Genomic DNA, 12,442 nt, shown 5'->3' on the forward strand with positions numbered 1-12,442 from the left:
CAGACTCAAAATTGAGCTCAGGTGCATCCTGTTTACATTGATCATCCTTGAGATGTTTCTACAACTTGATTGGAGTCCACCTGTGGTAAATTCAATTGGTTGGACATGATTTCAACCTCTCTTTCGTATCGTCTGAGATTCCCAAAGATTGGAAAGCTTCCGCGGTCATCCCCCTCTTCAAAGGGGGAGACACTCTAGACCCAAATTGCTACAGACCTATATCTATCCTACCCTGCCTTTCTAAGGTCTTCGAAAGCCAAGTCAACAAACGGATTACCGACCATTTTGAATCCCACCGTACCTTCTCCGCTATGCAATCTGGTTTCAGAGCTGGTCATGGGTGCACCTCAGCTACGCTCAAGGTCCTAAACGATATCATAACCGCCATCGATAAGAGACATTACTGTGCAGCCGTATTCATCAACCTGGCCAAGGCTTTCGACTCTGTCAATCACCACATTCTTATTGGCAGACTCAACAGCCTTGGTTTCTCAAATTATTGCCTTGCCTGGTTCAGCAACTACTTCTCTGATAGAGTTCAGTATGTCAAATCTGAGGGCCTGTTGTCCGGACCTCTTGCAGTCTCTATGGGGGTGCCACAGGGTTCAATTATCGGGCCTACTCTCTTCTCTGTATACATCAATGATGTCGCTCTCGCTGCTGGTGATTCTCTGATCCACCTCTACGCAGACGACACCCTTCTGTATACTTCTGGCCCTTCTTTGGACACTGTGTTAACTAACCTCCAGACGAGCTTCAATGCCATACAACTCTCCTTCTGTGGCCTCCAACTGCCCTTAAATGCAAGTAAAACTAAGTGCATGCTCTTCAACCGATCACTGCCCGCACCTGCCCGCCCGTCCAGCATCACTAAATCAAATCAAATCAAATTGATTTATATAGCCCTTCTTACATCAGCTGATATCTCAAAGTGCTGTACAGAAACCCAGCCTAAAGCCCCAAACAGCAAGCAATGCAGGTGTAGAAGCACGGTGGCTAGGAAAAACTCCCTAGAAAGGCCAAAACCTAGGAAGAAACCTAGAGAGGAACCAGGCTATGAGGGGTGGCCAGTCCTCTTCTGGTTGTGCCGGGTGGAGATTATAACAGAACATGGCCAAGATGATCAAATGTTCATAAATGACCAGCATGGTCAAATAATAATAATCACAGTAGTTGTCGAGGGTGCAACAAGTCAGAACCTCAGGAGTAAATGTCAGTTGGCTTTTCATAGCCGATCATTGAGAGTATCTCTACTGCTCCTGCTGTCTCTAGACAGTTGAAAACAGCAGGTCTGGGACAGGTAGCACGTCCGGTGAACAGGTCAGTGTTCCATAGCCGCAGGCAGAACAGTTGAAACTGGAGCAGCAGCACGGCCAGGTGGACTGGGGACAGCAAGTGGACTGGGGAATGCCAGGTAGTCCTGAGGCATGGTCCTAGGGTTCAGGTTCTCCGAGAGAGAGAATTTTTTTATTTATGCTTATTTATTTTAACTTGTGTGCTTTAACCATTTGTACATTGTTACAACACTGTATATATATAATATAACATTTGTAATGTCTTTATTGTTTTGAAACTTCTGTATGTGTAATGTTTACTGTTAATTTGTATTGTTTATTTCACTTTTGTATAATATCTACCTCACTTGCTTTGGCAATGTTAACACGTTTCCCATGCCAATAAAGCCCCTTGAATTGAATTGAATTGAAATTGAAAGAAAGAAAGAGAGAAAGAGAGAATTAGAGAGAGCATACTTAAATTCACACATGACACCGGATAAGACAGGAGAAGTACTCCAGATATAACAGACTGACCCTAGCCCCCCGACACATAAACTACTGCAGCATAAATACTGGAGGAGACAGGAGGGATCAGGAGACACTGTGGCCCCATCCGATGATACCCCTGGACAGGGCCAAACAGGCAGGATATAACCCCACCCACTTTGCCAAAGCACATCCCCCACACCACTAGAGGGATATCTTCAACCACCAACTTACCATCCTGAGACAAGGCCGAGTATAGCCCACAAAGATCTCCGCCACGGCACAACCCAAGGGGGGGCGCCAACCCAATACTCTGGACGGTTCTAACTTAGAATATGTGTACAACTACAAATACCTAGGTGTCTGGCTAGAACGTAAACTCTCCTTCCAGACTCACATTAAACATCTCCAATCCAAAATTAAATCTAGAATCGGCTTCCTATATCGCAACAAAGCATCCTTCACTCATGCTGCCAAACATACCCTCGTAAAACTGACCATCCTACCGATCCTCGACTTCAGCGATGTCATCTATAAAATAGCCTCCAACACTCTACTCAACAAATTGGATGCAGTCTATCACAGTGCCATCCGTTTTGTCACCAAAGCCCCATACATTACCCACCACTGTGACCTGTACGCTCTCGTTGGCTGGCCATCGCTTCATACTCGTCGCCAAACCCACTGGCTCCAGGTCATCTACAAGTCTCTGCTAGGTAAAGCCCCGCCTTATCTCAGCTCACTGGTCATAGCAGCACCCACCCATAGCACACACTCTAGCAGGTATATCTCACTGGTCACCCCCAAAGCCATTTCCACCTTTGGCCGCCTTTCCTTCCAGTTCTCTGCTGCCAATGACTGGAACGAACTGCAAAAATCACTGAAGCTGGAGACCCATATCTCCCTCACTAGCATAAAGCACCAGCTGTCAGAGCAGCTCACAGATCACTGCACCTGTACACAGCCCATCTGTAAACAGCCGATTCAACTACCTCATCCCAATACTGTATTTATTTATTTATTTATTTATCTTGCTCCTTTGCACCCCAGTATCTCTACTTGCACATTCATCTTCTGCACATCTACCATTCCAGTGTCTAATTGCTATATTGTAATTACTTCGCCACCATGGCCTATCTATTACCTTACCTCCCTTATCTTACCTCATTTGCACTCACTGTATATAGAATTTTCTTTTTTCTACTGTATTATTGACTGTATGTTTGTTTACTCCATGTGTAACTCTGTGTTGTTGTATGTGTCGAACTGCTGTTGTTCTCAACTAGCCTACCTGGTTAAATAAAGGTTAAATAATTATGGGGTGTCACTGTAATTGGGGCCAGAAGAGGTTCCCAAGGACTTGTCTTACTGGATATGCAAATCACTGTAATTGGGGCCAGAAGAGGTTCCCAAGGACTTGTCTTACTTGATATGCAAATCTTTAGTCCAGGCGTAACTTCCATGCTATTCTTAGTGTTGTTGCACAACCTACACATGAAACAGGGGGTTAACACCTCAACATACAGTGCATTCGGAAAGTATTCAGACCCTTTGACTTTTTCCACATTTTGATACATTATAGCCTTATTTTGAACTGAATAAAATAACTTCCCCCCTCATCAATCTACACACAATACCCGATAATGACAAAGCAAAAACAGGATTTTAGAAATGTTTGCAAATGTATAAATAATAAAAAACGGAAAATATTACATTTACATAAGTATTCAGACCCTTTACTCAGTACTCTGTTGAAGCACATTTGCCAGCGTTTGGCAGTGCTTTGTGTGTGTGTGCTGTGACCGTAAACATCTCCAGATCTCAAGACGTGGATTTGTGTGTTTACTGTACATGTGTACTCAATAGACTGAAAGCTAATCTTCAAATAAACATTGAAGAAGGACAATACAATTGTTGCTCATCTTCAAACATGTCTTTTAAGGATCTTTGAAGAAGATGCATCTTAATACGAATCTTATCACTACTGGATGAAGTTGTGTAGCGACATTAATCATATTACATTTCTAAGGAACTAGACTATAGGGAATCATTTATACAGTAATTTATACGGTGATTTGTTCTCTTGGAAGACAACAGATGGTTTTTGTTTCTGTACAATAACATTTTCTTTAATGGTATTTGCCAAATTCTGGATTTTCTTTTTGTGACAATTTACAATAAAACATATTGTATGTTGTTGATGTTGTACACATTAAACTTTATCCACAACTTTATATTCCATTTTGTGCGGAAGGACACAATTTCCTGTATACAACATCTAAAGACCTGTATTATTATACTGAGAGCATTTCCGTCTCTAAAAACATGCATTTGGGTGTTTCTGGAGCTTTTGTTCATTTTTATATTTTAGCCCCAATACTGCAGAACGAGGATCACTGGTTGGGGTCAGTTTCTGAAAAACAAGTCAAATTGCAAAAAAGTGTCTGGACACTTCAATAACATACCGTTTACATCCAAAATACAAATTTGGTTGTAAAAAAGTAAACTTCTCCTTTAATGAGACAGTGTAAACAATAAGGGTTTAAATAGGCCAGATCATTTCTTTAATAAGCAAAGGCAGTTATATTGCTTTCAATAAGGGCCGCATTAGACATCGATCGACATCCTTGATACTTTACTCTAATGTGAGGTTGTACTCAATTGACTGAACAGCAGCACTTGCTCCTGTCTGTCATTTTCTACTGTGCATTTATTTGTTTAATAACCTTCTTTTTATATATATACGCAACTCACTGAGTAGGCTATATTTCAAAAAGAGGCGATCATTGTGATCTTAAATGTCACATATCAACCTGGACTCAGGAGTAGACGTAACTTAGTAAACGAAAATCAGGGACACACAAATTAGTATGATATGTTATGTTTGGTATGGTATGTATTAATTTGTGGATGTCAATCATCCATTTCGTTTGATATGTTGCGAATTACAATTCTTATGATATGACCCATATCAAAAAATACTATATTGTATACTATGTTAGGAATACTATTTCACTGTAGTGTTTTGCGAACTAGTATTTACTGTAGTATACTGTAATATACTGTAGTATTTACAGTTTACTATAGTATAAATACTGAAGTAAAATGGTTTATATACCATAGTAATTACTGTAGTGTTTTGCAGACTGTGCTATACTGTAGTATTTACTGAAGTGTTTTTGTTTAATAATCTTTGACATAGAAGTGGGCGGCTTTCTCCTTGAGGAAACCTACTAGAGAAATACTAAAAGAGAAAATGTTCCATAACCTGTAGATAAGTAGGTAAGTAGGACTGGGTTCTGAACGGAGAGTTCCACACTTCTGCTCTTTTCTATAACCTGTAGGGAACTCAATATATGGTCTATACTTGGCATGTAGGTCGCTCAATTATGGGTGGCGCAAATTGGAATATGCTAACAGAAGGAATCTCTACTGACTTGTAGACAGAATGTGTGTATCGCCTGGGGATGAGTTTCAATGGAGACGCTTTGATTAGCTAAATCCTAATGCCAATGTGTAGAAGCTGTGGACTATGATTCTATTTCTCTCTTATGCTGGGAGCAAGGGCCATTGGTATAACAAGACTCACATTTCGAGAGAGTATGCACACTACAGCTCGCAATGCATCATGCCATTTTCAAGTCACTTTCACTGCGCAGTGAAGAGACAACAACATAGCATACTCCTTACAGAAAAAAACATGAATTTCACATGTAATAATGTGATCTTATGTGAAGTTAATGTGATAACATGTGTCAACATGTAAAAGCAACATGTGATAACATGAAACTACACATGTGAAAACATGATTTCATGTGAAATAAATGTGACAACATGGAGATGCAACATTTCAACATGTGATACTATGAAACTACACATTTGAGCACATGACCTCATGTGAAACGTGGCAACATGGGGATGTAAAATTTCAACAAAGGTTTTTAACATGTGAGAAAGTAATTCCACATGAGAGAGTTAGATTTGCACATGTGAAATTGCTCATTAGTCTTTTTTCACGTTAAAGTTTTTCACATGTTAATTTGCATATTTTTTAAAATTGTATTAGGTTCCTCATTAGCTACTGCTAAAGCAAAGCAGCTACTCTTCCTGGGGTCCGCAAAAATGATAAAACATTATATAATACATAACATAACAGAACTACATTTTTATAAAAAAAATATTCAAGCCTTATTTTACCAGGTAAGTTGACTGAGAACACATTCTCATTTACAGCTATGACCTGGGGAATAGTTACAGGGGAGAGGAAGGGGGATGAATGAGACAATTGGGAATTTAGTCAGGACACCAGGGTTAACACCCCTACTCTTACGATGTGCCATGGTGACCACAGAGAGGCATACATTTAAAATGTATACACACTTTCATACATTTATGCCTTCATAATTAAGTGATTCATAGACACTACTGAAAGCAAGTGCAACACACGCAAATGGAAATGCAATTGCATGGAGGGGTGTTGCAAATAGGCTGACACTTTCGCTAAATTCCCCCGATGTGAATATAATCACCTTTTATCACTACATCCCCCTGACACAGTGTTTTTTTTTTTGGGCCCGACGGACACATTTTCCTTGGTTAAAGGAAGAAGAAATATTGAGCATATCTAGAGACCTCTTCTTCCTTCGCATAGAAGACTCTCAGCGAGTCACAGACAGCTGTGGAGCGTAGCTTTAAAGTGCTCTGAAAAACATGTGGCTACCTTCTTTGGAGTTCAATGAAACAGGCTATTTGGGTCTAGACATTGTGTGGAACACCATCTGAATCGACAAGATTACACACAGTCACATTTAGACAGCAATAATCTGGACCCTCACGCCTCAAGACTTTGCTTAATCACCGAGTCTTTCCCTGTGGTTTATGGGAAAGAACCGTCAACTCCTTAAATGGTATAACCTCAAAAACATTTAGAAATCCCTCACGGTTTCTTGATATGCACCATGCAGCATTCTGTGGCTGGCTGTGGGGTGTCTGTATACAGATGAAGGGGCTCTAGCTGTGACAATATTTCATGTGAATGTCCTACATCTTCAGCACTAGCAAACCCATTTGCCTTTTGTGGTGTTGTGGCGTGGGGAAGGCAGATATAGGCCAAACTTTTACTCTTACCCCTACTCATAAGGAGACCTTAAAGGAAAAGTCCACTCAAAAACTATCTTTTGGTATATGTTTCATTATTATTATTCATTATTTCATTGTTTCATTCATTGTTGATATAATCCTAAAATGTTTTGCATGTCAGCAATCAAGTTTTCAAGATATATAACTTTCAAAATACAGAAATACAGCCGGTATGATGCTGCATTTTGCTCTTTTTTTTCAAGAGAATCAAAGTTCAGAAGAAAAAAAATATAGAAATAGTACTTCCTCATTTTTATTTTTATTTTTTATTTATCCGTTATTTTACCAGGTACGTTGACTGAGAACACGTTCTCATTTACAGCAACGACCTGGGGAATAGTTACAGGGGAGAGGAGGGGGATGAAAGAGCCAATTGTAAACTGGGGATTATTAGGTGACCGTGATGGAGTATGATATGATGTTGCTTTGAATCTTGGTCAACTTTCACATGAGATGGTTTGAAACATCAAAGAGTTGAGCATCACTCCAATGTTCGGCACAACTAGGTCCTCTTCATGTGATCAAGAGATGACTTCCACCTCTGCAATAGCTTCACAGATATTCTGATAAGGTCTAGAGATCAGGAACTGCCATCAATCAAGCCAAACATTGTATTTCAACATATAACAGAGGCAATATATTGTCCACTGAAAACATCATTCCTAAATGAATCCTTTATTGAATAGCTGACAACGACATATGAAAATGAACATGATAAAATGATTATCCTGTCAATCAAAGAGAGAAATTTAAACATTGACAGAGCGATACAAGAAGAGCGATTTAGAGTAGGCACACTGTGCCATGCAGGGCTAGATGAGTCTCTGTTAAGTTTCAGCGGCATATGGTGGTGATATAATTTTAGTGCAGACACTCAAGTAAATCTGCTTAAACATTTTCCAGATGGCAGAGCAGCATAGGTACAGTACAGTGCTTCAAAGTGCTTACAGTACAGTACAGTGTTGTATGAATATATCAACTCAGAGCTCTGGGCCCTGTATTCAAAAAGCATCTCAGAGTAAGAGTGCTGATCAGTTTCTCTTTTTAGATCATAATGAATAAGATTGTATGGACAGGGGGGACCTGATCCTAGATCAGACACTTTATTAACATTGTACGGCAGTGGGCTAAATCAGGGTCACAACAGAGTGTTTCAAATCTACTCTGAAACAAAAGTATACACCTCACACACATGGTTATGGGCTTAAAAAAAGAAGACACCTGTACCAAGATATAGAGTTAAAATGTATTCAATTTGGAGTTTGCATCCCAATATTACACTTTATGTACATCACAGAAGACTGAAATATAACTAAACTGTTTGACATAGAAACATGGGCTTTTTTACTGCATTTAGAAAATAAAGTATTGTTTATTAATTAAGAAAAAATATGAATAACATTCCAAGTGTCCCGAGGGGAGATCTGAAGGGCTTGATGTTAGGCAAACAGTCATCTAACTCGTCCCTATCTCCAAGAGGACAGAGTGGTGTGAAAAAAGAGGCCTAATAGTGAAAATGTCCCACCTCATTACCACCTCCCTGTGTTGCCATAATGGAGTGTCCACGGCCCTTAATGGAACCAACCTCCCACCTCCATAGTCCCTATTCACTCACTGTCATCATTCACGGCCATCACTTCCTCAGAATATAATGGTTTTAGAGGGTCCTTTTTATCCCATTGTCTCTGGGCCTCTGTGTCCTCTTCCTATTCGGAAGCCCAAACTGGAGAAATGGCCCTGTTTAGCGGGGCTTGGTGCCTGACCTCTGAACCTCTCCTTCAGCTTTGTTTTGGGTCTCTGTTCCCCTTGCCAAGGCGAATCAGACCCAGGTCGGCTCATGGAGAAAGGGAGCCACTGGGTGTCTCATTGTTTTTGCATTCATTGCATAGACAAGTGGGCCCCAGAGTGAACACCTATGCTCCTCATAGCCACACACAGTCCAGGGTAAATATCCACACAAAGTGACAGCTCCTGTTAGGCGAGCAATGCATTTGAATTGAGAGAGGGGTTCAAAGAACAACCAACAACGACATGGGAATATTCGATAGGAGAAGAACATGCAGTGCATTTTCTCGCCATTGTATTTTTTGGAACGTTTAGGGGCCCCACATCAAATGTTGTCATGCAATGCAATGCTATGCAAATGCAATAATATTATATAATAATGTGCAATAACTCATCAGAAAGTCATCAAAAGTGATGTGAAAGGTGTTAAAACTTTGACTGTGCTTCATATGCATCACGTGACAGAGTAGCTTAAATGAATACTCACAAAGCCAATATGTTGCCTTTCATATACTCCGCACCACTACTATTCCGACAGGGAGGAGAGGTGATCCTTCAGGGCAGGCTGCTGTTCAAGGCAGGGATGCCAGCCACCTAGGCTGTGGTTCTCTGGTTCTGGCTCTGTGCTTTAGGTGGCAGGAGAGTACCAGGGGGAGAGGGCTTAGTTAGTTCGACCTCACAAGCAGGGTCAAGGGGTTGGGTGGACGACTGCGAGGAGAGGAGAGGGCTGGAGAGTGATTAGGAGGCAGCTGACAGGCCACGCAGCACAGCAGCCAGCCCTACCACAAACTACACACAACCCTGTTCCTGCCATGGCCCAGGACTAAGGATTAGCACACAGTGGCTTGGCAAGGATGGTCACAATCCTCTCATATACACGAAACATGCTCAGTAATTATATGCTAATTGAAATGTATTTAAATTAGTGTGCCAAAATAATTTAGAAGATAGTATCAAACCCACTACCCTGGCGTTGTAAGCACCATGCTTAAACTACAGTCTCCTACAGATACATTTGATCCTTTAATCCGGAGAAGGTTAAAATAGAGCATTTAACACCCCCTGTAGATTTATTGACTACAGTCCACCATATGAGGAGAGGTAGAACACCTCACAGGGCATTTCACTGTTCCATTCTCTTCCTGGCAAGCAGCATGAGATGGTGAACTCTCTAAAGAGATGGAGCTCAATCAGAATCCCTATGTAGAATACCCTGTGTAGTGCATTACTTTTGACCAGAGCCCTGTAGGAGCCCTATGGGCTCTGGTCAAAAGTAGTGCACTATATAAGGAATAGGGTATCATTTGGGACTGAGACCCGAGTGTTTTAGTAATAGTCTCCACACAGCCAGTTGGAGGTACCCTCAGTGCAAAGCTAATAAGAGCTTCATACCAGGAAAATATACATCTCTGTCCGCGTGCTGGCAGGAATTAGTTGCTTTCAACTGTGTTTCTCCTCTCGAGGTTTTGCAGATAAAACAGCTGGAAGCTTAATAACGGATATAGGGTTTCCTGGTGTATGACTTGATCATGACCTGGTAAAACAGCATGTTACATTTAGACCGATTAGACTTAGATAGAGCTCTAACGAGCCAGCACAGGTCTGACCTGTGAGAAGAATGCAATAAAGACAAGCAGGTTATTACTGCTGTCACAGCATTGGATTCACAAGGATGCCAGTCTGAACAGTCAGCCATTTTACGAGATGCTGCTGCCTGGCCTTCCCTCTCCACAATGACCTAACATCACAGTGGAGACTTTGACATTGTGAACAGTAGCGGCCATTTGTTGAAGCTGTGGTGTCACAAACAGTATTAGGAGGGTTATTCCACCAATTAGGTGCCTTCTGATTAGTGTAACTTCATGAAAAAAACGTTTTTATTTCACCTAGTTTTTATATTCTGTCATAAAGAGCACATTAGAGGTTAACAAGGGACAACATGAAATAATAGGAAAATGTCATTTTTCAAAAAGGAAAACTTTACAATATATTATGTTTTTTGTCAGTACGTTGCATTTAATGGGAAAAGATGAGTGTCACATTGTTGATGTTTTTGACAGAACATTGCATTCAATGGGAAAAGATGAGTGTCACATTGTTGACGTTTTTGACAGAACATTGCATTCAATGGGAAAAGATGACTGTCACAAGGGTTAGGGTTAGACATACAGACAGATACACAATTCTATGGGCAAATTATTGAAGACAAACATATACATTCACAGACAGAAAGACAGACAGACATATACATTCCCTGACAGACAGACAGACAGACAGACAGACAGACAGACAGACAGACAGACAGACAGACAGACAGACAGACAGACAGACAGACATTCAAAACAGGCAGAGTGTTAGAAACATTCACAGACAGACAGGCAGAGACGTATACTGTACATTCATAGAGAGAGACAGACAGACCGACAGAGACACTCACAGACAGACAGACAGACATACATTAATAGACAGACAGCCATATACATTCCCAGACAGACAGACAAACAGACAGACAGTGTTAGAGAAGCCAGACAAGACAGGCAGGTAGGCAGACAGATAGGCAGACAGAGACATACATTCACGAGAGAGACAGACAGACAGACAGACAGACTGCTGCAGCTCTGCTAATTGTCAGATGGGGGAGGAGAAGAGGTAGGGGAACCATGTGGGTAATTCGGGGGCCCTGATTTATATTTTGGGGGGGATAAACTGCATAATAAATAAATGTGACTGGTCAATTGTGTGAGTCAGGGGCTGGGTCCAAGCTCACAGGGGGCCCATGAGTCAAAAAACTAACAAAAAACAATTACGTTGTTATTAATCCTTTTTCATTTAACCACAGAGGATCAATAGTTTCCGAAAAATTACTGGATTATATTTGTATCACAAGTGCATGCATACAGGAAACACCAACATAAAGTGTCTTAAAAGGGTGTTGGGCCACCACGAGCTGCCAGAACAGCTTCAATGCGCCTTGGCATAGATTCTACAAGTGGACCTAAACCATGCCAGGAAAATGCCCCCCACACACCATAACATAAAATGTGTATCCCTCATTTATTCAAGTGTTTCCTCAATCTTGGCAGTTACCGTTTGCCTACAGTCGGGAAGGCCACAATTTGACAGTGTGTGCATCAAATATAGAGCTTGTTGCGTCGTGGCCATAGACATATAATCCATAGAATGGTTTTGGAACCTCTTACCCTGGCAATTTGAGTGTTAAACTCATGGGTACACTGGCAATGTCTGCCAGTTCTGACTTGAATGGGAACCGCCATCTATGGATTGTATTTCTATGGTTGGTTGCGGCTGTCTGTTTGCCTTTTGCAGATTTCAAAATACAATTGCGGGGAAAATGTACAGAATGGAAAGAAAATGTCTACTGCTGAAAAGAGAAGATTAATCTGTCTGTAGAACCAAAAATGTCACTACAACTTCCATTTTCTTGCGAACAGCAGTACTATTTTTCAAAGTAGCTCATCTTGAGATATGCTATTGCCAAGAGGAGCGAGTCGGCCATCACCGTGAAGGGTAGTCATGGCTTCATCTTCAGGTGAGTCAGTGTGCCACTGGACACTGTATTTAGTATCGTACTGTAGCCTGTAGTACTGTGTATGTATACTGAACAAAAATATAAATGCATCATGTAAAGTGTTGGTCTCATGTTTCATGAGATTAAATAATAGATGTCAGACATTTTCCATACGCACAAAAATCTTATTTTCCTAAAATAAATCATCCCTGTTAGTGAGCATTTC

General features: G+C 40.9%; 1 non-coding gene across 1 annotated transcript; it reads right to left on the minus strand.

Annotated features, from left to right (window-relative positions):
• Nucleotides 1-4,970: 4,970 nt before the first annotated feature.
• Nucleotides 4,971-5,025, minus strand: LOC120028185. The gene has a single exon (XR_005473408.1). It is a non-coding gene; the product is annotated as a U7 small nuclear RNA (small nuclear RNA).
• Nucleotides 5,026-12,442: the final 7,417 nt, after the last annotated feature.

Source organism: Salvelinus namaycush, chromosome 33 (genome assembly GCF_016432855.1).
Source record: "Salvelinus namaycush isolate Seneca chromosome 33, SaNama_1.0, whole genome shotgun sequence".
Classification (NCBI taxonomy): Eukaryota; Metazoa; Chordata; class Actinopteri; order Salmoniformes; family Salmonidae; genus Salvelinus; species Salvelinus namaycush.